The sequence below is a fragment of the Giraffa tippelskirchi genome, chromosome 5, assembly GCF_054371585.1.
Source record: "Giraffa tippelskirchi isolate mGirTip1 chromosome 5, T2T-mGirTip1v1.2.pri, whole genome shotgun sequence".
NCBI lineage: Eukaryota > Metazoa > Chordata > Mammalia > Artiodactyla > Giraffidae > Giraffa > Giraffa tippelskirchi.
Genome location: NC_137279.1, coordinates 58,061,199 through 58,087,771, shown reverse-complemented (window position 1 = coordinate 58,087,771; position 26,573 = coordinate 58,061,199). Strand labels below are relative to the sequence as shown.

Here is a 26,573-nt window from a genome sequence, read left to right as displayed (position 1 = left end):
CCCTCTTTTGAGGGGAGGCTAGCCAGAAGTTCACCACCACTTATTCCTTGGCAACAGGCTTGACCATCTTTCCCAGCCACTCTTGCAGGTAGGTGTGGTCAGGTGACTGAGTTTCCCTCCATGGAAAGAGACTATAAGTGACAGAAGCCTCTCCATACTTGGGCTGTAAGCCTCCGCCACAAATACATTCCACTGTTTTTCCCTTTTCACGGGCTTCTGTAGATGCTCTGGGCAACCCTGGATGCCACTCATCGAAGAAAGAGAGCAATACGACAAGAAGTCAACCTTCAAATCCCTTCTAGAAAGAGACTTACCCCAATCGGGAATACCCATTGTGAACTTCAAATGTGAGAAAACAATTACGTTTCTTTGTTTGAACAATTTACTATTTGAGAGTCTGATTCACCAGTCACTATGACTATAAGCATTCTTTCTCCTCTTCTTTCAACCACTGTCTTTCCTCCCCCAGTTGATGTGATAAATTCAGGGATGAGGACTGATCAAGACTGAGCAGATAGAAATAGGAGTCCTAAAATATAATATTGATTTCTCACGTAGAGTTTTTATTTCACTTAAGAGTTTTGAGTTCTAGGTGTTGTTCATGTCAACAGTCATTAGCCCGAGATGTGTGTTATTTCCATATGCTTGTGGTATCATGGGCAGCTCCTTCTTTCTCCCTTTAGTGATGTCATCTAAATAACATGTTCCAATTTAGAATCATTTCCACATCAGTACTATATGAGGAATTCAATCCATATGCCCTATGTCTTGTCAAGGAAATTAACTATAAAGGCAGTATCGATATTATATAATTGAAGTGAGGGTTCTTAACATATTTAATTTCCCCCTGACCTGACTTTCTTCACTCACTGTGAACAAAAATTATCTGCAAATAGTCCAGATTGCTTAATATATTCTAGAAGGAACTAAGGGTGTACATACAGGTACTCAAGCATGCATGTTTCTGTCACTATCAGGGGCAAAAATAATAATTAAGGTAAAGATAAGGAACCATTCTAAGCTGTCAACCATGTAGGCTTAGTGGAACTCTAAATGTATTTTTAGTCCATATTTGTGTATTTTAAGGTTTTCTCTTTCTATAATACTCAAGGTAAAGAAAAAAATAAGAAGGGAGGGAGGGAGAGAAAAATGGAGAAACAAAAAAAATTGTTTTAATCTCTCCATATTATTTACTATATAAAGCATCACACATTTTCCTCCTTGCAAGCCTGCATAAAGAGTCTATTTGGGAGTGTTTGGCATTGTTGTGTTTTAAAAAATTTAACAATCATAGCTCTGAAGCTTAATCACTTGTATGTGTTACAAGACCAGATGGTTCAAGTGGGTGTTTGTTTACAAGCTCTTTGTGTAAGGATTTTTAGCTGCTTCTTAGTCCAAAGCTGGATATTCCAACTAACCAAGAAGGCAATGAGGAATGAGAAGCCACTGGATTTCACAGGTCCCTGGACTATTAGACTTCATTCCACCATCGAACTGTGCACCTGTACAAGGAAGGGTTTAGGGCCAAAGAAACAGTAACATTTGCAGGCCATGCTCTGAGTTCTTCATGTAACTTGGACAGGCTCTAGAGGAAGAAGGCATCTACCCTGGGCTCAGCGCTGCTGGCTGCTGGCAGTGGACCAATCCGAGAAGAACAGAGCACCCTGCCTTCCTAACATCTTTAACTACCCTGAAACTCTAGAATTTAAGATGTTTCCTGTTTTAACTGGCTTCGAGAACTGAGTTGTTTGACCAGTCTCATCCTCCTCCAGCTTTCTCCTTCCTGATGTGGATGAAAGGAGAGAAAGACAACTTTCTTGGTGGCTGCCCCATTCTGTTTCCTCTATACTAACCACACAGCCAACATTGGCAAACGTGCAAAGGATGTAGGTTTACTTACTGCAAAATAAGTCCGATAACATTAAAGCTTCCTGAAAGGAGAATGAAAAGTTTCATCAAGGGACAAACTTTAATGGTTTTGAAAAGATGAACATATACTTCCTGTTTTCTGGATGAGAAAATCCCCTTATAGTTCACTGTCTGCTCTGGGGCTCACCTTCTTTCAACAGAAAGAAGGTAGTCAATACTTGCTTATTTTCATTCTTAATAAGATTAATGATCTTCGGCATAGTTAGCCCACCTAGAATTAATATCTTACAACACAAGCTTTCTGTCCTTCATGGGTTCCCCAAACTGGTATCCTTCCTGTGACCACCCAATGAGTTCCAAGAAATAAGATATTAGAGCAAAATGGGCAAGAGACATACATGGATATCTTAGCATTTCAGTGAACTTCTATCCTATTGTACAACAAACTAGCAAGAAATTACATCCTAACAAAAATGGGTTTGATCATTGTCATTTCAGGCATTTGATTTCTCTTTTTTATTAGTTTGGGGGATAGATCTTTTCCATAACGTCTTTGGATTAACTCAGCAAAATATGACATCATTTAACTGCATCTTTAGGATAAGGCTGGAGAAGGGAATGGCAACCCCCTCCAGTATTCTTGCCTGGAGAATTCCATGGACAGAGGAGCCTGGTAGGTTACAGTCCATGGAGTCACAGAGTTGGACACGACTGGGTGACTAATACTTTCACTTTCACTTTAGGATAAGGAAGGCACACCATTTATTATTCATTCTCCAAAGAGCCACACAGTATTTTGCACATAGCTGGTGTTCCAGAAAAGAATGTTGAATGAATGAAGGAATAAATTACTAGCATTGATTATTCTCTTCCAATGTTAGTGGATGCAAAGCTTACTTTAATATAGGTCATTGCTGCTGCTGCTGCTGCTGCTGCTGCTAAGTCGCTTCCGTCATGTCCGACTCTGTGCAACCCCATAGATGGCAGCCCACCAGGCTCCGCTGTCCCTGGGATTCTCCAGGCAAGAACACTGGAGTGGGTTGCCATTTCCTTCTCCAATGCATGAAAGTGAAAATTGAAAGTGAAGTCACTCAGTCATGTCCGACTCCTAGCAACCCCAAGGACTGCAGCCTTCCAGGCTCCTCCATCCATGGGATTTTCCAGGCAAGAGTACTGGAGTGGTTTGCCATTGCCTTCTCCGAATATGTGTCATTAGCCTTGGCAAAGTCAAGTCAGGAACACCTAGATAAATGAGTATATTTATGACATGTGACTGTTTTGCCTTCTGAAGACAACTCTTAAGAAAGAGGATTTTCCCCAAACAAAAAGAACCAATTGATATTTCAGAAGAGAATATGAAGTATGATTTTTCTCTCAACACTTGATAATCATTTGCTTATAAAACTAACAAAAAAGGCACACATTGAATCAGGGATGTCTAAGTGATCTCAGAAATAGGATCATCTGTCCCTATAACATGACAGCATGAATCAAACAAATACGTTCCACTTTCTTCCATGTATGTATCCCGACTCTGGAGCCCCCAAAAAAACCTGTCAATAAACTGCGAAATTAGGGGGAAATAAAAGAGTGTTTTCATTGTTTATAACCTTTAATAAGGAGAGTGTGTATAGTCAAATTCAAACAGACTTGAAATATTGTTTTGATTTTTTTTGACTGTGCCAAGTGGCCTGTGAGATCTTAGTTCCCTGACCAGGGATTGAACCCAGGCCCTCAGCAGTGACAGTGTGTAGTCCTAACCACTGGACCTTCAGAGAATTATTTGTCTTGACTTTTAACAAAGGAAATCAAACTTAGCACATATACTTTCTATGGTAACTGTCCACCATATGGTAGTTGCTATGGACTGAATGTTTATGTCCCCCTGAAAATTGTATGTTGAATCCTAATGCCCAGTGTGATGGTATGTGGCCTTTGGGAGTGATTAGATTATGAGAGTGACACACATCCCCTGTGGTGGGATTAATACCTTTGCAAAAGAGGCCTGAGTGCTCCCTTGTCCCTTCTTCCATGCGAAGTTGCTGCAAAAGATACCATTTGTGATGAGGACCTCACTGGACACCAGATCTACTGCAGGCAGGACTGTGGACTCCCCAGCCTTCAAAACTGTGAGAACTGAACTTCTGTTATTTAAAAGCCACCTAATTTAGGGTACTTTCTGATAGCAGCCCAGACTAAAACAGTAGTCAACTTTTAATTAAAACTTGTTAAATGAATAAATGTATATAGCAGCCAATTCTGTATCAAGGTAAAGATGTGGCTTGGGTATAGAAAGTTAAACCCAAACTCAACTTCTGATTTGCTGAAAATCCTTCCCTTACTGTGCACAATGATTATTTATTCTTATTTGTGACATAAAAGGAATGGGCACTTGAAAAAAGAATGTTTAAAATCAAAATGGGATTCTTCAAAATGCATCACTTCCTAATTATACTACTATATATTTGTCTTATGTATGTTTTTCAAAAAGATTATGCAGAAATACTATATAACAGTGTGCTACTGTGATTATAACATGAAAGTATCTAGGTAGGATATTTTATACCACAGAAATTAGCAAACTCTATAGTTCAGGATTTGATTTATTGTTTGATTTACTGTCTTGTCTTCAGAAATGATGGCTAAAATGTAAATAAAGTAAATTAAATTAATAAAATAAAATGCCCTTTCACGTTAAAAAAAAAAAAAAGATGTGATTTTCCTTTCATCATATCCCTCTAAAAAGCCCTGGGAAAATCTAGCTAGGCTTCTGCACACATAGAACTACTCCTCCTCTGCAGACTGAAGGGGAGCAGAAACAGCAGCAGTAGCTATGAAATATCACTGGTGGTCACTATTTATGTTTTATATACTGTCAGCAGCAACATGGTCATTTAGCATCAGACACAGTTATCCAGGCACTTAGATGATGCAGCAAGTGTCAATACTGATGCTACTATTTATAGCCCAATAAACTATCCTTTGAACAATATTAGTAACATTAAGCTTAGGTAGCACTCAAAGTACTAATGCCTTAATATAGATATATTGCTATAAGCATAGTTTACAGCATGGAACATAAACACAAATCCAGTGACACTAATAAATCACTTTCTTGACTGCTTAAAAATGTACTGCCAAAATGGGCCTTATGCATTACACAATGGAGCAGAAGGCAGCGATATATATTTAAATTTTCCATTTTTAAGCTGTCACTCAAAACCTTTTCATCCTTTTTTTAGCTTATTGATCTTACCGGCTTGTGATAACTGCTTCAACTGCTTGGTTGAGCTGTTTTTAGCTTCCGCTTCTTTTTAATAAGAGCTAAATCAGGAATCATAAAATGCTACTAATTTAGCATTTTTCAATAGAGATGGAAGTTACAAACAGCACGAAAATAGTGCGATTCTCATGTCTTATTGCTCTAGAATCCCAGATTTAATTACCATGTGGTATAGTATAATGAAGGGGATAGTGATGCTATGTATCACTATATACACACTGAAAATAAAACTTGTATTAAATATGCTAAAGTAGTTGCTCCAGGTTTCCTGATCCTTTCAATTAAATATTTTTTCACATGAATGAATTATATGTGTGTATATATATAGGTTTTTTTTATTGTGTTGTATATAGAATAGATTCTGTGCTATTATTTCCTTTCTTTTTTGTTCATTTACAAAGAAAGCTCCATTCTTAAGGTTTTTGCTGTTCCTTACCTTACAATATATTGTATTGGCCAAAAAGTTCATTCAGGTTTTTCCATGAGATCTTATGGAAAAACCCAAATGATCTTCTTGGCCAACCCAACACATCTGGCATCAAAACAACCAAAATATCATCAGCAGAACAGCTGAACTGATTAGCTAGTCACCTGGTCAACCAACTTGCATCATCCCCTCTACATCCTGCATGCTCTTCAGCTTGGAGTGGCAAACTGTTAACCACAGTCAGAAAACTTTTCAAGGCCGATTTTAGATCAGAACCTTGTCCTCTCAGACCTGTGTCTGCTCTCAAAGGAGACTGTCTCTGAACTCTTCAGCAAATAGTAGTTTGCTTCTCCCCTCACTGCTAGCCCCAAAGTTCAAGGCCCACTATAGAAGAAAGAGTGGTCCTCATAGCTCATTGTCCCTATTTTGCAAACGGCTGCATGGAATGCGGAAGCCACAGCGCTCCAAGGCCTGATCCATAATAAATACCCCTGTGACCAGTGTACTGTGTGGTTGTGGTCGTGGCTCTGAGTACAGCCCTGAATCTCACCCACTCAGATAGGACAAAGCACTGGATCTGCTCACAGTGCAAATCCCATCAGATCTTCCCCCGACGTCTTCCCCAGAAGGGGTGATAGTAGCAACTATTAAACAGCCATGAAGTTTATTCTCAGAGGCAAGAACAGCTGAAATTTTAGTCACTATCATCATATCTAGCTTCTGAGAGAAACTTGAGAGCATGCAAAATAGCCAAATAAGTTTAAAAAGTACAGATGAGTGAAAGGAAGGCTTCTCTTTTAGTGTATTTAAAATCATTAAAACTCTTCCATAGATATTTCTTGCTCACTTGACAGCTCCTAACGTCAATAATGTTAGGCTGCTTGCATCATTTCAAACTGAGCCCCCAGTTCGTTCCTGACACAGCTTTGGTGCCAGCTTCTAGCACGTGGCCACCACCAAGAGTCATCATTTTTCAACAGAACTCACCATTCTATTGCCATATCCCTTGTTTCCACAAATGCTACTGCTTCACTCAACATGCCTCACAATCACACACATTGCCCCCTCTGGTTTGTGTACAGTCTGTGTATGTAAACGTATGTGGGCGGGTGCACACCCAACCGGAGGGGCACATTTTCATTCCTCTTCCACATCAATATGGTGATGAATTTCCCGCTTAGAGCTTTTCTGACAGCCGGACGAAATGGTAGCTCCAGTGACCAGGGATGTCCTGGCTTCTCCTTGCGGAAAGGTATTCAGAGCACGTAACAATTATCCATCCATCTCGTTCACACTAAAGGCATGGCAATGCAATTTTAGCCTTATAATCAAGACCATATGACAAAAAACCAAGGCCATTAGGGACCAATTTTGAGGATTCTCTGCAAGACCATGATTTTCCAACTGCACTTACATATGCTGAATTGTTACCTCTGCACGACCGCACCTGCTCTCATTTATGGAGCCCCTCTGTTTTCCAAAGCTATTCTTAATAATGAAATAGGGTAAAGTTTTAAAGGCTGGCTGACTTTTTTTTTTCCTTCATTAATTTTTTTTTTTTTCCTAAAGCATAGTATGAAAATGCTGAGGGTGAGGTTTCTGCTCACGCCATTGACCATATTTCAGGATCTGCTTTTCTTTCTTTCTTCTTCACTTCCCCCTCTGCCCCAACTCCTCCATCTTTCCTCTCAGCCTTGCCTCTGAACTGAAGCCTGATCTTCTTGGCCTATAATTGCTCCACATGGACTTCTGACCACCCTACTTCAGGTTCAGTGACACAATAATAATGATGTCTCTAAGAGGACATGATGTCATCATAAATCTAGGAGCTGTCCCAGCAAAGACTTCACTCGTAAAGCAGAAAGATGGCCAGAGTTACTTTGAAATAATATAAAACATGGCTCAAATATTCTTTCATGTCTTATTTAAAAATGTTTAGAATAATGATTAAAGCCATGCCCTTTGATAGATAAAGCTATAAATACCAAAAGTAATAATATGATCCAGAATTAATGATTTATCAATTTGAGGGGCAATGGGGAAAAATAATCACTCAACTAGTAAGAAAGAACACATCATAAAGCCTCCACAAAATAAAAAATGGCCATGACGCTAGATTTTACTACCATTACTTTGGACTCTCTATGTATAGACTCTGCTCAATCCTATTTTTTAATCATTCAAGGGACAAGAAATTATCTCTAAACATCAATTAATTGTCATCTTGGTTCTTTAGCTCATACAAGGGCATCATATTATCTCATCTCTGGACATTTTTCTAAAATTACAAGATAATTGACGTTTTAATGCAAGTCCATCACTAATTTTTTAAAATTGTAAGATAGCATGGATAAATAATGCCATAAGCAATAACTCAGTATAATAACATTAAAAAAAAAAACTCCATACAGTCCATCTCCATGGAAGAAGTAGTCATACATTGCAGATGGCCATGTTGGGGAAAGTTCTGTGAAGATACCCAACAAAAAATTCTTACCTCTGCATCGAGGCCATCAAAACCAATCTGTTTGTTTTGTCCAATGCTCTGGAAATACAATTGTTAGCCCTACTTCTCACTGCTTAATTTAACACAATGAATTTTGGCCTGTTCTTAGTAAACAAGGGCAGAATGTGTTGTGAAATTTCCAATATAATGCACTGCTGCTGCTGCTGCTGCTAAGTCGCTTCAGTCGTGTCCGACTCTGTGCGACCCCATAGACGGCAGCCCATCAGGCTTCACCGTCCCTGGGATTCTCCAGGCAAGAATACTGGAGTGGATTGCCATTTCCTTCACCAGTGCATGAAAGGGAAAAGTGAAAGTGAAGTCGCTCAGTCGTGTCTGACTCTTAGCGACCCCATGGACTGTCGCCTACCAGGCTCCTCCGTCCATGGGATTTTCCAGGCAAGAGTACTGGAGTGGGGTGCCATTGCCTTCTCCGTATAATGCACTAAAAAGTTCCTAATTACTTGATCAAGGCATGTGGAAACAAGGGGACCATATATAAAAGGAGCCAATGATCTTGGCTTGAGCATTCCACTGGTTGAACAAAGTTCTGATTATCTAATCAAGTTCTAAATATGTGCAGATAATGTATCATCTATAAGAGGTTATAGTTCGTGTTAAAATATGAACTGTTTCCTCAATTAAGGTACTTGCCAGCTGACAGGCAGAGGAGTAAGTTATGACATCTCAGTAGTGATCCCAACCTGAGTATGTGTGAAGTTAGCTGTTCTCTGATTGTCACCTCACTGGAACTATTTGCATTGGCAGCAGCACATGGAGTTGGTTCTACCTTAAATGTGCATATCTTAAAATGTCTTAAAAAAAAGCCTGCCCGTGGTGCTGCTCTGGAAATAAAGCCATTATGTACCTAGAAGCTAAGATGTCACATGCTTGACAATGCGCTTACAGACAATAGAAAGGGCCAAATCTTTCAGAAGAAATCATACAATTTTGAAAGCTACCAAAGGTGGGTGTGAACAATTCCTGTGTCACTCATGTGCCAATCACTTATCTATCAAAAGCATTAAATCAAGGAATAAACAAAACCAAACTTTAAAGTACAAAAGAAAAAAAAAAAAGGTGGAAGTCTAGTATTCTGCAATAATCTTAAAATTATACTTTTAACTGTAAAGGTGATAAAAAAATTCAAGATAATGAAGACAAATTATGAAAAGCATTGTATCACTGTGATGCCAGATGAGCAATGGATAAAAGTCATTCCAAAAACTCTAGAAGTGGAAAAGTCTCTGTTAGATTTCTATATCTTTGCTCAGCTTTGGAAATACCTCTTTAATTTTGCTCTCTTCCTCACTGGTAATTAAATACTTCCTCCGAGTCTCCTCTGTTGATTCTTCTTCATCTCCCCATCCCTGAATTGTTAAAGAAGCTAAAACCTTGGACCTCCTTTCTATTCTACATTCACTCCCTAGGTGGTCACAGCTAGCCTCTGTAACTTTAAATACCATACATATGCTGACAAATCACAAATGCATAACTTTAGCCAAAATGTTTCCTCTGAACTTCAGCCTCATCGATCCATCTTCCTACTTCCTAAACAATTCATTTGGATGTCTATTATGCATTTCAAAAGTAACATTTCCAAAATGAGTACTGATTATCCTGTGTCCTCGAATGACCAAGCACCATCTCTGAGCATCCTTGCTATTCCCTCTGTGGGAAGTTGCTTGTTCCCAATATCTGCCTACCCATTTCCTCACTTTTTTTAGTAATTTCTGGAATATTCGGACTAAAAAAGCAACCACATCTTCCCCATTCTCTATTCTACTTATCCAGTTTTATTTTTTCCGTAATATTTAGCATTAAGATGTGATATTTTTAATTGCTGCTAAGTCACTTCAGTCGTGTCCGACTCTGTGCGACCCCATAGACGGCAGCCCACCAGGCTCCCCCGTCCCTGGGATTTTCCAGGCAAGAATACTGGAGTGGGTTGCCATTTCCTTCTCCAGTGCATGAAAGGGAAAAGTGAAAGTGAAGTTGCTCAGTCATGTCCAACTCTTAGTGACCCCATGGACTGCAGCCTACCAGGCTCCTCGATCCATGGGATTCTCCAGGCAAGAGTACTGGAGTGGGGTGCCATTGCCTTCTCCGATTTTTAATTGAAGTATAGTTAATTTACAATGTTGTATTAGCTTCCAGTATAGAGCAAAATGATTCAGTTATATACACGTATATATGTGTGTGTGTGTGTGTGTGTATAGTCTTTTTCTTATTCTTTTCCATTATAGTTCATTACAAGACAATGAATATAGTTTCCTGTGCTATTCAGTAGGTCTTTGTTATTTATCTATTTCATATATAGTAGTGTGTATCTGCTAATCCCAAACTTCTAATTTATCCCTACCTTCCATCTTTCCCCTTTGGTAATAAGCTTATTTTCCATGTTTGAGAGTCTGTTTCTGTCTTGTAAATAAGCTCCTTTGTACCATATTTTAAATTCCACACATAAGTGATATCATATAATATTTGTCTTTCTCTGACTTACTTCACTTAGTATTATAATCTCTAGGTTCATCCATGTTGCTGCAAATGGCATTGTTTCATTCTTTTGCATGGGTAAGTAGTATTCATTGTGTGTGTAAACATATGTAAACTTACTTTTTACTCACTTTGCTTCCTTTCCTTCCTTCCCTTTATCCTGTTTTCTTTTCACCTTTCCTTCTTTATTTCTCTCTGTCTCTGTTTCCATTTGTTTTTTCCTACTTCCCTCCCTCTTCCTTCATTCCTTTCTTTCATTATTTATCTCCCTATACCAAAATGTAAGCTCTATCAAAACAGAAAACCTCTGTTCACTGCTATATGTCCATTCATTCCACAAGTGTGCTGTTTACTATCATATTCCCAGATCCTAGAACCAATTTTTAACTATCAAAAGTATTGAGACGACTATACATTTGGACTGTTTGCAAATTTAAACATGAGAATTTTTAGTCTTCTACTGTATTTCCTTAAAAAAACTACAATTTTATATTTAAAAAGAAAAAAGAAACTTAAAACTAGGATTCCAAACAGAACCTAAAATCCATGACATGGTTTTTAAAAAAAAAAAAATGAGGCTGAATAATACATAAACCAAATAGACTTTCTAGAACAAAATGAAAAATTATATATAGAGATAGATAGATTCTATTAAGCAGAGTAATGATAAAATGGATCAAGGAATCTTTGCTGACTGCTCACCATGGGTCAGAAAATGTTAATCCTAACAAAGAACCCCATGAGGGAAAATTCCCACTTTGCAGATTAGGAAATTAAGTGTTTGATCAACTTGCTACATTTATATAGCTAATCCCAAAGCCAGGATTTAAACTGTATTATATTGTATCAGTTTGCCTAAATATACATACACATGGTGTGGGTAAAAATTTAATGTGAATTAGAAACAGAACACTACAGAAAGAAGCCTGGAATACAAAGAAGAGAAAATGTAACAATTCTAGTCTCTTGGAAGCTTAACATTTTTAACATGCATATGTTTTTATAAAATTATCACAATGTATGTATTTTTATAGTTCTTAAATTTTATTTTTGTGATAGTTAATATAAAATATGTATTACATATGTAAATTATGAAACGTAATAATAAAATGAACCTTCATGAATCCCCTATCCAGCTTAAGTAATAAGCATTGCCAAAACTGGTAATGTTATCCAGGGACCTTTTTTAATTGCATACAGCTCCATTCCTTACCAGGAATACACACTATCTTGAATTGTGTGCATATCATTCCATTTGTTTTCCCTGGAAATTTTACAACAAGAATCTGTCCTTAAATAACATCATTTACTTCTATCTGATATTTCAAGATGGTGTCCTATGGCATATAATCCTTTCTGGTTGTTTGTTATTTTCTCATTAAATATTATTAGTATCTTTCTATGATTTGTCTGTGTTGATGCACATAGCTGTGGTTCATTGATTCCATTGCTCTATCGTATTCCAATTTATGATACCAAATTTACTTGTCCTGCTGCTGCTGCTGCTAAGTCGCTTCAGTCGTGTCCGACTCTGTATGACCCCATAGACGGCAGCCCACCAGGCTCCCCTGTCCCTGGGATTCTCCAAGCAAGAATACTGGAGTGGGTTGCCATTTAGCCTTCTGCTAACTTCTTCTGTAGACATCAAAACATATTATAAAGCTACCATGAGATAATGTGTTCTTTATATGAGGACAAATTAATCAATAAAGCCAAATAAATAGTTTAGAAACAGGGTCACATCAGACAGAAACCCAGTATCTAACAACAGTAAATTTCAGATCTGCAGGGAAAAGATGAACTACAGTAAATGGTGCTGAGATCATTGATTGCCTTTAAAAGGAATCCTACCTTAAACTGTCTATACACAATTATAAATTTCAGATGAGTTACAAATCGTGGAAACAAACCTCTAAAACATCAAGAAGACAGTATAAGAGAATATCTTCATGACTTTCAGGTAGAAAAAAAATATTTTTGACAACAGAAAAAGTGTCAACCATCAGGAAAGACTGATAAATTCTATCTAACTGAAAGTGAGAAGATCTTTTCATCAAAGGATATCATAAAGAAAATAAATGGAGAAGTCATGATTCTCGGAAGATATTTAGGATACATTGATTTATTTCTTATTAAGAATTTCTTTTTAATTATACTCCAACCTTCTCTGAAATAGTCACTACTTAAATGCCTTCCTTTTATAGGTTCCCTGTTCCTTCCTAGTGCTTTGAAAATTAGGGACTCCATAAACACTGCTGACTAACACATTTTTATTTAGGCTGTTTTCTGCTGCAGTACATGTAAAATTTTACCTTGCTTTAAACAAAGGCTACTAACTATAGGTGGCATTGTTGTAGCATAGATCATGTTCTCAATTACCTGTATGACAGCAAAGACTGATACTAGTAAAACTTCATTTAAGTTTTTTAATTCAATTGAACCAGAAGGTCATTGACACTTCAGTAATTGCTATTGAAAACCATTTGGCTAAAAGAGAAAAACACACACATAGATACACACAAAATAAATTGTGACATAATCTGTACTACAGATTATTCATTTTAAATGGATTGTCTAGTTCTTGTTACAAGATCATTATTGCAATTATTTTACCTAATAAATTTCTTAATGATTCTGAAACAATGGTCAAACGTGACATAATTTCTACAACCCAACTAAAGAAAAATTGGCAGTGCTTTTTTCTTATTTGGACCACAAACAGAAAGTCCAGTTTTTAAGCTGTGCTCTAGTTCTAAACTATGGAATTAATACAAAGGGATGAAAAGAACAAGAGAGGAAGTGGTTTGCAAGAATCTGGGGGAGCAGCCCTCTTGCTATAGATGGGCAGCATGCAGTGTGAGGCCCTGTGCCCTCCAAGTGCCACTGCATGTGGATGACCAGGCTGTTCCCTCCCAATCAGAGATGTCTGGGAAAGTCTTTGACTTTTCCTGATTTCCTCTCTGTTTCCATTCCAAGAAGACAGGGTTAATGTTGCTCAGTCACTCAGTCGTGTCTGACTCTGCGACCCCAAGGACTGTAGCCCACCAGGCTCCTCCTCTGTCTATGGGATTGCCCAGGCAAGAATACTGGAGTGGTTTGTCATTTCCTCCTCCAGGGGATCTTCCTGACCCAGGGATTGAACTCATGACTCTGGTATCTCCTGCATTGGCAGGCGGATTCTTTACTGCTGAGCCACCTGGGAAAGCCAGGGCTTAGTATAGCTAAGTGTCTAAAATTCCCCTTCTCTATAAATGTTTAAAAAAGTGCTCCCACTCAAAAAGTATGGCAGAGAACAGGGTGTGAATGAAATTCTCAGACTAGATATTTAATCTGTCAAGTCCGGCATCTGTCATCTCATTAACTGAATCTTGAGTTCCCACAACTAGGAACCTTCTGTTTTGTTTGTTTGGGTTTTTTGTTTTTGCTAAATATAAAAAAGTCATTGTTAAGCTAACACATTCTCTCGTTAAAAAAAACGAAGCCATGATGCAACATGGGTGGACTTAGAGATCATCCTGCTAAATGAATTAAATCGGAGGCAGAAAACCATCATATATCACTTAGATGTGGAACGTAAAAAAATGATACAAATGAATTTACTTATAAGACTGAAACAGACTCACAGACATAGAAAACAACTTTATGGTTACCAAAGGGCAAATGGGGGACAGGGAGTTTGGGATTAGCAGATACAAACTACTATATATACAACAGATAAATAACAGGTTCCACTGTATATTATGGAGAACTATATTCAATATCTTATAATAAACTATAACAAAAAATAACATAGATGTGTAAAATTCAATCATTTTGCCATACATCCAAAATGTATCCAAACACAGCACTATAAATCAACTATATTTTAATTACAAAAAAATAAAGAAGCCAGTACAATACCAGAATGTACAAGTAAGAGTATCTTATTTAAGGAATCACTGAAATCTTTTCATTTAAAACTTGGTTTTTAAAAACTCTGTGCTTCAGGGCTATATAAGCAATATGATACATGGAAAACAGAACTCAGAAAACAACAGTGAAAATAAACACAGGTGTGGAAAAGAGCAACTGAGAAAATATTTACGTTAATATGACAAGATGGTGACAAGCCAAAGGAAGAACTAGGTAGATTCTGTCTTCTCATAAACAGATGGTGGGTTCTGATACTGTGACAACAACTTGGGCTTTGAAAACACAAACACCTGAGTTTAACACCCATCTGTCCATCTGCGTCATGCACAAGCCAAGTGATCCCGAATAAGTTCTGTCCTCTCTCTGGGCTGTTTGCTGAGAAGACAGGAAATACTATTCAACCCCTGAGCGATCGGAAGATTCGATAAGATGACGTACTTAAAACACTTTGCAAACTGTGAAGCACTACATAAATGTGATTCATCTATTTAAAGCATAATTATCAAAATAGACTCTCCCTGAGGAAAGAACAAAGGAAATGGGCTTACTAAATTATAGAAAAAGGAATTTCTATGACACAGCAGCAGGGAAAGCGTCCTGACTGTGACGATGATCGCGGGAGGGGACAGAGTTACTTTCTGAAGTACAACCACCACTGCTTGATGCAGAAGTAAAACGAACTTTCTTGGAGATAAAGGCATAGAGTATGTGACACTTGCTGGTGCCACTCAGGATAAAAAATGAGTTCAAAGTTAACAAAGGTCCCTATCGTGTTCAGTCTTCTAAAGACAGCCTTCTACTGTGTCTCTTGGGGCCCCAAGAAATCTAACTATATCAAACTGTGTAATTCTAAAGTATTTGCTGGCTCTCTCTTATAAAAGTTTAATCAAGATTTGTCTATCCCTCTCCATTATCCCCAAATGAGGCCCTTTTATTTTATCTATTTTATAGCAGTGTGTACATGTCAATCCCAAACTCTCAATCTATCCTGCCCTAATGCTTCTCCCCTGATAACCATAAGTTCATTCTCTAAGTCTGTGAGTCTGTTTCTGTTTTGTGTAAGTTCATTTTTTTTTATATATAAGCAATATCATATTTTTCTCTGTGTGACTTACTTCACTTAATATGATAATCTCTATGTCCATCCGTGTGTGCGTGCTCAGTCGCTTCAGTCATGCCCGACTCTTTGCGATCCTATGGACTATAGCCCACCAGGCTTCTCTGTCCGTGGGATTCTCCAGGCAAGAATACTGCACTGGGTTGCCATGCCCTCCTCCAGGAGATTTTTCCAACCCGGGGATTGAACCTGCTTCTCCTGCATTGCAGGCTGATTCTTTACCACACTGGGGAAGCCCTAGGTCTGTTCATGTGCCTACATTATTTCATTCTTTTCTCTTCTTCTTCTTTCATTTATTTATTTTTTAATTGAAGGATAATTGCTTTACAGAATTTTGCTGTTTTCTGTCAAATCTCAACATGAATCAGCCATAAGTATACATATATCCCCTCCCTTTTGAACTCCCTCCCATCTCCCTTCCCTTCCCACCCCTCTAGGTTGATACAGAGCCCCTGTTTGACTTTCCTGAAACATACAGCAAATTCCCATTGGCTATCTATTTTGCATATGGTAATGTAAGTTTTCACGTTACTCTATTTCATTCTTTTTTATGGCTGAGCAATATCCCATTGTATATACATACCATATCTTTATCCATTCATCTGTTGATGGAATTTCCCAAATGAAGCATTTTAAAATGAGCCACCAACTTATAAATGTAATTTGATTGAATTTTGCCAAATATTAAACATGCAGGGCTGTCCTTAGGGCAATCCAGGGAAGAAGAGAATTACCCTGGTTTCTGATCCTGCCCACAAAGGACATAAAGGGCCCACTCTGGACAGGGTTCTATGGTAAGTGCTAGGAAGACAGAGAAAAAACTAAAGCAGACAGTCTCTGCTCTCGAGGAGTCTCAGTCTAGTAGGAATGGCAGACATTACTCAAAGCCACATTCTTGAAAATAAGTGCCTTGAAAGTCTTCAATAAAGGGACTGATCAACACAGAGCACCCAAGTAAGGGTTACCTAAGGGTGAGAAGAATTAGAAGATACTTGAGGACACAGTAAGTATTAACTAGGCAAACATAGGACTTAGAGATTTCTAAGCACAGAGAGAAGCAGGTGCAAAGGTCCTATGGCAGAAGGAGCGTAACAAGTCGGGGATCTAGAAGCAGCAGCTGGGTGAATGCACAGGGCAAGGAGCATGGGATGGTGAGAGAAGCAGGTAGGGCCAGACCAGATCAGGCTTCTTAGGCCATGTTTTAGGATTTTGGCCTTTATCCCTAGAGCAAGGTGAAGCAGCTGATGCAATAGAGTTTAAGAGAAAAATAAATGACAGGAGTTAAGAATTCCTCGTGGAAAAGGTAAGGAATGGCCTTAACTGTGCTGGGCTTCCCTGATAGCTCAGCGGGTAAAGAATCTGCTGTAATGCAGGAGCCACAGGAGTTATGGGTTTAATACCTGGGTTGGGAAGATCGATTGGAGAAGGAAATGGCAACCTACTCCAGTATTCTTGCCTGAAAAATCTCACGGACAGAAAAGCGCAGTGGACTACAGTTCAATAACTGCTAGTGATGAAATGGAGGGAGGATCAGAAATCACTGGATTAATCTTCCCTGGTGGCTCAGTGGTAAAATATCCTGCCTGTCAATACAGGACTTGTTGTTTTTGTTAAGTCACTAAGTTTTGTCCTACTCTTTGCAACCCCATGGACCACAGCCCACCAGACTCTTCCGTTCATGGAATTTCCCAGGCAAGAATACTGGAGTGGGTTGCCATTTCCTTCTCCAGGGCATCTTCCCAAACCAGGGATCAAACCTGAGTTCTCTTACATTGGTAGGCAGATTCTTTACTGCTGAGCCACCAGGGAAGTCTGTTGATGCAGGAGATCCAGGTTCGATCCCTGATATGGAAAGATCCCACATGTCTTGGAGCAACTAAGCCTGTGCACCATAACTATTGAGCCGGTACTCTAGAGGCCAGGAGCCGCAACTACTGAAGCCCGCTTGCCCTAGAGCCCATGTTCCACAATGAGAGAAGCCACCACAATAAGCCCGTGCATCACAACAGAGAGTTGCCCCCACTCACTGAAACTAGAGAAAAGCTCTCGCAGCAACGAAGACCTAGCATAGCCAAAAATAAATAAATTATTTTTAAAAAATCACTGGATAGTTTCTCAGATGTATGGACACCAAAGCAGGGGAAAAGAGTGGGATGAACTGGGAGACAGGGACTGGCATATATTATATATACTACTATGTATAAAATAGACAATTAATCAGAACCTACTCTATAGCTCAGGGAACTCTACTCAATGCTCTGTGGTGACCTAAATGGGAGGGAAATCAAAAAAAGAGGGGATATATGTATTCATATAGCTGATTCACTTGGCTGCCCTGCAGAAACTAATAAAACATTGTAAAACAACTATACTCCGATAAAAATTAATTAAAAAAAAATTACTGGATGGTTCCTTAAGTCACCAGCATTATCAACCCCCAAATTGGACCATATAGCCTGATCATATCAATTTTTGCACCCAGTGGGTATCTCTGCTGAGCAAGTCATTGCCTTCCCACAAAAACTGAACAGTGGGCCATGGGGAGTTTAGGTGCTGGCAGTACCTGATGCAATATACCTGTGGAACGAATGAGGCTGCAGAGGGATGAGGGTGGTAGCTGACACTGAATGTGAGTCAGTATGTGTCTACCTAACTCTGGTGGTTCAGATCGTAAAGAATCTGCCTGCAATGTAGAAGACTAGGGTTCGATTGCTGGGTCAGAAAGATTCCCTGGAGAAGGGAATGGCAACCCACTGCAGTATTCTTGCCTAGGAAATCCCATGGACAGAGGAGCCTGGCAGGCTACAGTCTATGGGGTTGCAAAGAGTCAGACCCGACTTTGCAGCTAACACTTTCACAACCCTGGAGGGTAGACCTGGAAGGGAAAAATCATCATCCAAACTTTCTCCTTCTTTCTGTTCCAGATAATGGCTCTCTCTATTAAAAATGTCCCTACTATTTAGTAGTTCAGTATTTATAAAAGGAGGAGAGAAGAAAAAACTCTGGCAGGGAAATAATAACAAAATGTATGATCCACAGAGGTGGTGGGGAGATATAATGTTATTTTACATATTTGATATAGAGCCTAAATTAAGCCATAGAAAAGAGGCCATGAATCTTCAAAGCCTCATTATCAAGCCTCCTTAAACCTCAAATACAGAAAAATACATTTCATAAACAAAGACCCAATAGGATTTTAATAGTACAATAAATTTCACAGACATTTGCACTAATCACATTTCATTTCATTTTTTTTAAAAAAGAAATTCCATTTGATGGAGAGGCAGATTTTGAAAGAGGGTGCAAAAGACCTTTTAGGAAGTTAGTTTTTGACTGGCCATCAAAATGTCAGTCAGATTTGCTATGGACACATCTGATATTATGCAACTGAAAAGTTGTACGTAAGCTTCCTCCCCCCACCTTCCACCACTCCTGAGATTCACTGTATCATGGTCCATCTCCTATGTCTCTCAGGAACATCTTTCCTCTAAACCATCCCCAACAGCGGGAAATTCAGACCTCAATTAGAGTTGTCAACTCATCAGGTGTTCTGTGATCCTGATGCCTATCAACAGTTGCATGTTTTCTACTGTAAATTTCCATCTATATATTACCTGATGCGGATGAAGACAGTCCAGTCTGAATGCCATCACCACAATAATCTTAGACCCAGGAAAAGAGATACATTTATTCATTACTACTCTCAGACCAGAGCAAAACGGGCTCCTACCTGGGCCCTGCACCTTAGTGGCCCCTCCTCTGGCTGTGTCCTTCTCTACCGTATGAGAAGTCTATAGGGCAGTAAGCTGTGTCCACCTTGAGTTCATGCACCACCTCTAGACCCTGGAAGTGTTGGGATTCTCGAATCCCCTACTTTAAAGCTCCTAAACTTACTTTAGGTTGGGATCCATCCTCAGGATGCCTGACTATTCTGCCAAAGGTATATTTCTGACCAGAGGGGAGACCCAAGAGCAGCTATTATAAAGGGATATGATTGAGTCGACTGGGGTAAACATTCATTTGAAGAAAAGGCACCTTGAGATGCTGGAAGAAGTTGGGGGTGGGGACTTCCCTGGTAGTCCAGTGGCTAAAACTCCCTGTTCCCAATACAAGAGGCTGGGGTTCGAACCCTGGTCAGGGATCTAGATCCCACATGCTGCAACTGAAGATCCTGCATGCCATAACTAAGACCTGGCACAGTTAGGTAAAATAAAAGAATATATATATTTTTAAAAGTTGAAGAAGCTGGAAGTGGGAAAAGGAGAGGATCAGGATAGAGGTTGGGGGCTGAAACACAGTTTTTGTCCTGTTGCCTTGTTCTAAGGCAGCACTCTAAGAAGTCTGCCTGATTCTATACTAGAACTTCGCCTTTCGAGTCATTCTGAACAGCGTTTCTCAAAGTTTGATGCACTAACAAGGTACTTGGAGGTCTTGTTCAATGCAGATTCAGATTCAATAAACCTAAAGTCCAGCCTGAAAGTCTGCGTTTCTAATGAGCCCTGAGATGATACTGAGGCTGCTGGCAGGTGAACCATACTTGGAGTACAAAGGATCATGAAGGTATATTTTTTTTCAAGACAGAACGATAGAAGATGTCTTATTTAACAATTTGTTTGGTGTGTAGCTTTTCAACAATTGTCAAGGGGCCTTCACAAAGGGGCCTCCATTTGTACTATTGCCCTAGCCCCAGAAAAGGTTTTAGAGACACGCCTGACTTTCTTCTTTCATCAGGAACCCACCGATTTCACTCATCAGAGTGGGGTAGAGTCAGCCTGAAGAACAAAAAGTCTCAACAAAAGATTAACTGCTTCTATTAATTGTGCTTCACATGCTGCACCAGAGAGGTGCCCAAGCTGTCCACAGATTCTAATTCTGATCCTGTGAACAATGTGAGGATTCCTCTGCCCTTGGCTATCTTCACTATTCCCAAGTCCTTGGCTCCATCTCTACTTCGCAGTAGTCATTTTGCAAATAGAAAGCAAGGGGACCAGGTCAGATGGTTGCCCCTCCTGCCTGGGAAGATGCATGCCTTCTTGGATGCAGGCTCACCTGTGACTTAGACACCTGGCTAATCTGAGATACAGTCTCTTTCCTTGCCGGTCCTGTCTCACTGGGCTCAAGATGCTGTTTTCTCATTCCAGCATCTCCCCGAGTCCCCAGGAATGAGCACGAGATGTCTCTCTTTTTATTTAGTTCTTTGATTTCTTTTTATCAGAGTTTTGCAGTTTTCCTTGTAGAGATCTTGAACATAGTTTGTTAGATTTATACTTAGGTATTTCATTTGGGGGATGTTAAGGTACATGGTATTGCCGTCCACTTTTTCTTCTACAAGGAATTTGCTTCTTCTACTTTTACTCTTCAATCAAGTCCTCTTCTTAGGCTAACCCCTAATGAATCTTCAGATCTCAGGCTATCTGTCATTTTGAGAAATCTTTCTTAGACACATATTTAATCATTCACTGAACTCCTCATACATTCATTTAACAAATCTATTTAAAATTTCTACTACATGCCAGGTGTTATTCTAACTCTGGGGATAAATTAGAAATATAAAATTTTCTATCCTCACAGAACATATTCAAATGGGAAGGGGCAAAAAATAAAAGTAAACACAAAAAACCATTTCTGATAACAGTAATCCACTTGTGTTGGTACTTATTAAACAATGAACGAAGGCATGTTCAATTCGTTTAGGAAGACCAAGGAAATTTATTTTTGGTTAGCTTCTTCCTTAAATAAATTGAAAGAAAAAATAGAGAATCTATTTTATGTTTCTATTGACTGCAGCCCCTGAACTAATTCAATGATGAGTGCACATTCACTGCTTAAGAAATAGTTAAAACAGTTGACTGATGTTTCTGGAAGCACAGTTTGGACTATAGGCTCTTTTATAGAAATTTGTAACCAGGAATGTTAAATCTGAAATGGAGAATGCCTTTCACAACAGATATATAAGGATTCCCTTTGAATCAAAGGAGCAGACACACATAAAAGAATTACCACCGTCTTTATTTCAAATTAAAATGTGTCCCTTTCCCTATCCCAGATTCTAATTTAAACAGCCACAATCCACAGCCCTTCACCCAAATCAGGTTCAACTGATCAGGTTCAAAAATCACCACTGATGGTGGTTTTTAATTTAATCCTTTGAGTGTTGTCTTCATCGCAAACAGGCTGGGAACCACTAGTAGAAACATTATTGAAGCTACTGAAAGTTTTACTATCAACTGGAAAATCCACAGATAAAAATGAAGACGAGAAAATGCATCTCTAGAACTCTAGTGTGCAGTTGGCTACATGATAAACCAATTTGAAATAGTGAATTCTAATTGAAAAACGGCATGACAAAGTATTTTCCCATTAAAACAGGAATTTGCTAAAGGCATTTTCAATTATTTATCATGCTTCAGTAAAAAGCTTCACACATCTTAACGACACAGTGTCTTCAACTTTGCCTACTGATCGAATTTTTAGCACAACGGCACCTAGCTCAGATGACTTTAAAAATTATATGCCAATGACCTTGATGGTGTTCTTTAATTTTTATGAGGTTCTTTTTTCCCTTGCTCTCTACAGTCCTCACATCTAACTGCACAGATGCTTTTAACTTGATAACCTAATTATTATCTATAAGTGTTAATATTTTTAACCTTATTGGGGTTGATCTGCCTCCTGGAAACTGACAGTTCACTGGGTTTTACTAGAGGAGTAGAATATTTGGAAATTTTGACCACCGAAAAGGACGTTTTAGATGAAGGACTATCTCCCTTTGAAGTTCACAAATATTTGAATGTCCTTTCAATTGCTTAGATAACTTACTCTTCTCAAAATCAGGGCAGAGGTGACTGCTGGGAGCCAAAATTGTGGATTCCAAGCCCACAGGGAAGGGAATATATTTGGAACATAATACCCTGTTGGTGCTCAATAAATGTTTATTAATGAGCCCCAATTTTTGACCCAGGCATGGAGAATAAGTCCAAGGAAGGAAGATTATGCAAATACACAGAAAGGTCACCCAGCCCTACATGGGGGTGTGGCCCAGGGTGGGGGCAGAACCAAGTCATTCAGGTGACAGGACATTCTCCTGGGTGTACAGCAGTGACCCTGGCAACCCGCACTCCAATAGTTATCTATTCCATTAAAAATAATGTAGAAGAACATTTTGTCAGTGGCTGCAAAAACTGCTGTTTGAGGAAAAAACAACCAACCACAACAAAAATTCGAAACACTCTCCACATAACAGCTTAAAGAGATTCTTGGGCCAAAAGATTCTTAATGGAGAATGGAGTGAAGAAAAGCAAAATGTGACCTATAGAAATTATTAGTAATTCACTCTTGCCCACTGACTCTTGTGTAACCCACTAGCCATTGTAGTTAGCCCACACTATAAACTTGCAGGAGAGGGGAGGGGTCTCGTGAAAAAGTTAGTCGCTCAGTCATGTCTGACTCTCTGCAGTCCCATGGACTGTAGCCCACCAGGCTCCTCTGATCATAGGATTCTCCAGGCAAGAATACTGGAGTGGGTAGCCATTCCCTTCTCCAGGGAATCTTCCCGACCCAGGAATTGAACCCAGGTCTTATGCATTGTAGGCTGATTCTTTAGTGTCTGAGCCACCAGGGAAGCCCAGCTCTCATGAAATCAGGCTTCAAAACATCTTTTCAGACAACAGATTTATCTTGAAAGTGACATGTCAGAAAGAATTACAAGCCTGGGAATTCATGCGATCCAAACTGATGACAGTGGGCAAGGGCCACTCCAAAAGTGAAATTCACAAAACAGTACCACCTTCTCTGATATAAAACAGAAAAAGCTCAAAACAGTTACCCAAATGCCTTATAAGATTCATAAGTCCTTTCTCTCCAATACTGCAGAGAAGAATGTCTGTATGATTTGGCACCAATCATTAGCCATTCAAAATTATTGTTTTTAATCTAGTAAGTAAAACAGAAATTTGCAATGGTTTATTTTAATAAAATATTTATGAGCTTTAGGAAAATAGCTAAAACAGCTCTGATCTGAAAGTGAACAATGAAAATGAACTAAATTGATATCTCCCCAGTAGGACACCCAGCTCAAAACACATACACGTAAAAGACGGTCCCATCTAAACTAAAAATTTTAAACTATACTTTGTAGGCTTTCTCTGCTTTTAATTGAAATCCTAGCTGAGGTGGAGATTATCTCTTTTCCTTCAGCTATCCTCACCTTGTCTTGCATGAAGGCCCATAAATTGTAAATTATTAAATAATCATATTTGTAGCAGCCAATTGATTTTTTAGAGAATCCATATTGATTGAGATATTCTAGACTAATGATTTGAGGTTAAGGTATTTAGATATTATTACCTCTAATGAACTCAATTGGTAGAGCTTTTCTTCTATTTATATTATATTCTATTAATACATAGTCCAACTTGCTTGTCAGCCTTGGATTCATCCATCAGACCAATAAATGTGGCCAGTTGGCTTTTGCAACTGCCAAAGCACTTGATATGCTAAAACTATGCCAGCTATCCATAAAAGATTGTAAAAGACTGTAACTGTGATAGGTTAGTGAGCTGGTTAGCATTGTAACTGGGGTTGAAGTCATAGTTTTAATTGTTGGTTAGGCTAATTCATCTTGCTCTCTTCTAGTAATTCAGAAGGCCTCACTAAAACACAAATAATGGCCAGTGGGTTACACAAGAGTCAATGGATGAGAGTGAAGTGGCCCAAACTGGGTAAATTAATTGCTAGTTATCAGAAGAAAAAAAAAAGAAAAACATCAAGTTCATAGCCAAGAGCTCTTCAGCACCTCTCTCTTCATATACAAAAGATAATACATGTTCAATATTATAATAATGCCTAACAACTGTATTTGAGATGTTCTTCTTTGCCTCAGCTCTTCAAGGACCCTTTGGATAACTGAAATGCTGGAATCCCAAAAGCTACAGTCCCAGCACTTAATAAGGAAGACGATCTTTATGAGAGTAATTCTGCTGAGTTTAAGTGTCTACTCTGCCCCAGACAGGCTATATAAACTTGGTCAGAGTATTTAACATCACAGGACCTCCAACGGTCTGAAAGATGAATGAATACCTACTGCATAAGTTCAACTCTGATAATATAAATAAAAGCTTTTTAATTTTTAAACTACAGTTCAGTGCATATATGCTTTTTGTTGTTATAGCTGATATCAGAGTGAGAAACTGTCTAAGGTTTTAAAGGTTGTAGGTGGCTTCTCAGGCGGTGCTACTAGTGAAGAACGTGCCTGCCAAGGTAGGAGATGTAAGAGGCATGGGTGGGATCCCCGGGTTGTGAAGATCCCCTGAAGGAGGGCATGACAATCCACTCCAGTATTCTTGCCTGAAGAATCCCATGGACAGAGGAGCCTGGTGGGCTCGGTTCATAAGGGCACAAAGAGTTGGACACAAATGAAGCGACTTAGCACACATGCACGTTGAAGATCGTAGAATGAAGGTCTGCAGTTCAAAGGTTTTCTTTCTCTGTGACCTCGCATCCAAACCATTACCACATTCTGTTGGCACTACCTTCAAAGTATTGGCGTGGCCAAAAAGTTCATTCGGATTTTCCTATAACATCTTACAGAAAAACCCAAGCAAACTTTTTGGCCAACCCAGTATATCCAAAGGCCCTCAACCAGTTTTCACTACCTCCATGTAGACCTTGAGGGTCCGAGCCACTATCACCTCTCCCTGGACTATAACCATGGCCTCGTAGAGAGTTTCTCTGCTTTTGCCCTTGTTTATCTAAAAAGCTGCTGGGAGGAACCTTTATAAATGTCACATCATGTCATTCCCCTCCTCAAAATCATGCAATTGGCTTCATCTCATTCAGAGTACAAGCCACAGCCATGACAGTGACCTAAACATCCACTCACCTCTGCCCTGTTTCTCCCTTGACGCCCTCCCCACTCACTGTTCCCTCCTCAGTATACCTCCCTCCAATCTCATCGCTGTCCTCGCTTATCTAGAACACACCAGACACTGCTCTTCCTCGGAATGTTTGTATCTGCTGTTCCCACCACCTGAAATCACCCTTCTCAGCCATTCACATAACCACTCCTTCAGGGACTTCAGTTCTTTCTGCAAGTATCACCCTCAATGGAGTCTTCCCTGATCAACCTTATATAAAATCAAATCCCAACCCACTTCCCCTCGCTCTATTTTTTCCCATAGGACACACTGTCTTTTATCCTTCTTTAGTTGTTTACTTTCTTACTAGAATGTAAGCTCTGTGCCAGCAGAGGCTCTGTCTCTCTTATTCACTGTTCTGTACCCAGAACAGTGCTGGATCAATAAATACATGTTAAAGAACAAAAGGGAAGAAAGAAAAACAAAGGAACGGATTCCAAATCCAACTCTGCATTCTAACAACATTCTTTTCCTTTAATTGAAGTAGAGTTGATTTACAATGTTTTGTTAGTTCCTGCTGTATAGCAAAGTGATTCAGTTATACACACGTTCTTTTTCATATTCACTTTATTATGGTTTATTAAAGGATATTGAATCCAGTGCCCTGTGCTATACAGTAGGGCTTTGTTATTTTATATATAGTAGTTTGTATCTGCTAATTACTAATTTATCCCTTCCCCACCCCCTTTCTCCTTTATTAACCATAAGTTTCTAATAACATTCCTGATTGTTATAAACCAGTAAGTGTATGAAAGAAGTAGCCAATATATGCTTTGTCTCTAATACACTATATGATCAGGGCATTATTCAAAACTCTGTTTGCAGGATTGTTCCCACCCAACTGGTTACAACACTGCGAATCAGTCACAAATCCGAGTGTAACTCTTAAAGTAGAAAGGAATTATTACTATAATTGCAATCATTAACATTTCTGTGTATTTAAAAAAAAAAAAAAGGTAACTTCCATCTATGTTCGTCTTTCCAAAAATTGCTAACTGACCTGAGCTTCTGAAATTTCTGATTTAACAAGAACCTGAATTTGACCCCTGCAG

At 39.0% G+C, this 26,573-nt stretch overlaps 1 protein-coding gene across 8 annotated transcripts in view; it reads right to left on the bottom strand.

Moving 5' to 3' along the window:
- Positions 1-26,573, bottom strand: part of ESRRG (estrogen related receptor gamma) — a 682,819-nt gene that overhangs the window by 487,427 nt on the left and 168,819 nt on the right. For 2 of the 8 annotated variants that reach the window (XM_081484972.1, XM_081484974.1), the window contains exon 1: positions 315-694. The exons of 5 other annotated variants lie outside the window; for them this stretch is intronic. The gene's annotated coding sequence lies outside the window, so the exon portion shown is untranslated. Of the gene's footprint in view, positions 1-314; positions 695-26,573 lie in introns of those variants that run through there. One more of the 8 variants, XM_081484977.1, reaches the window with a different exon arrangement.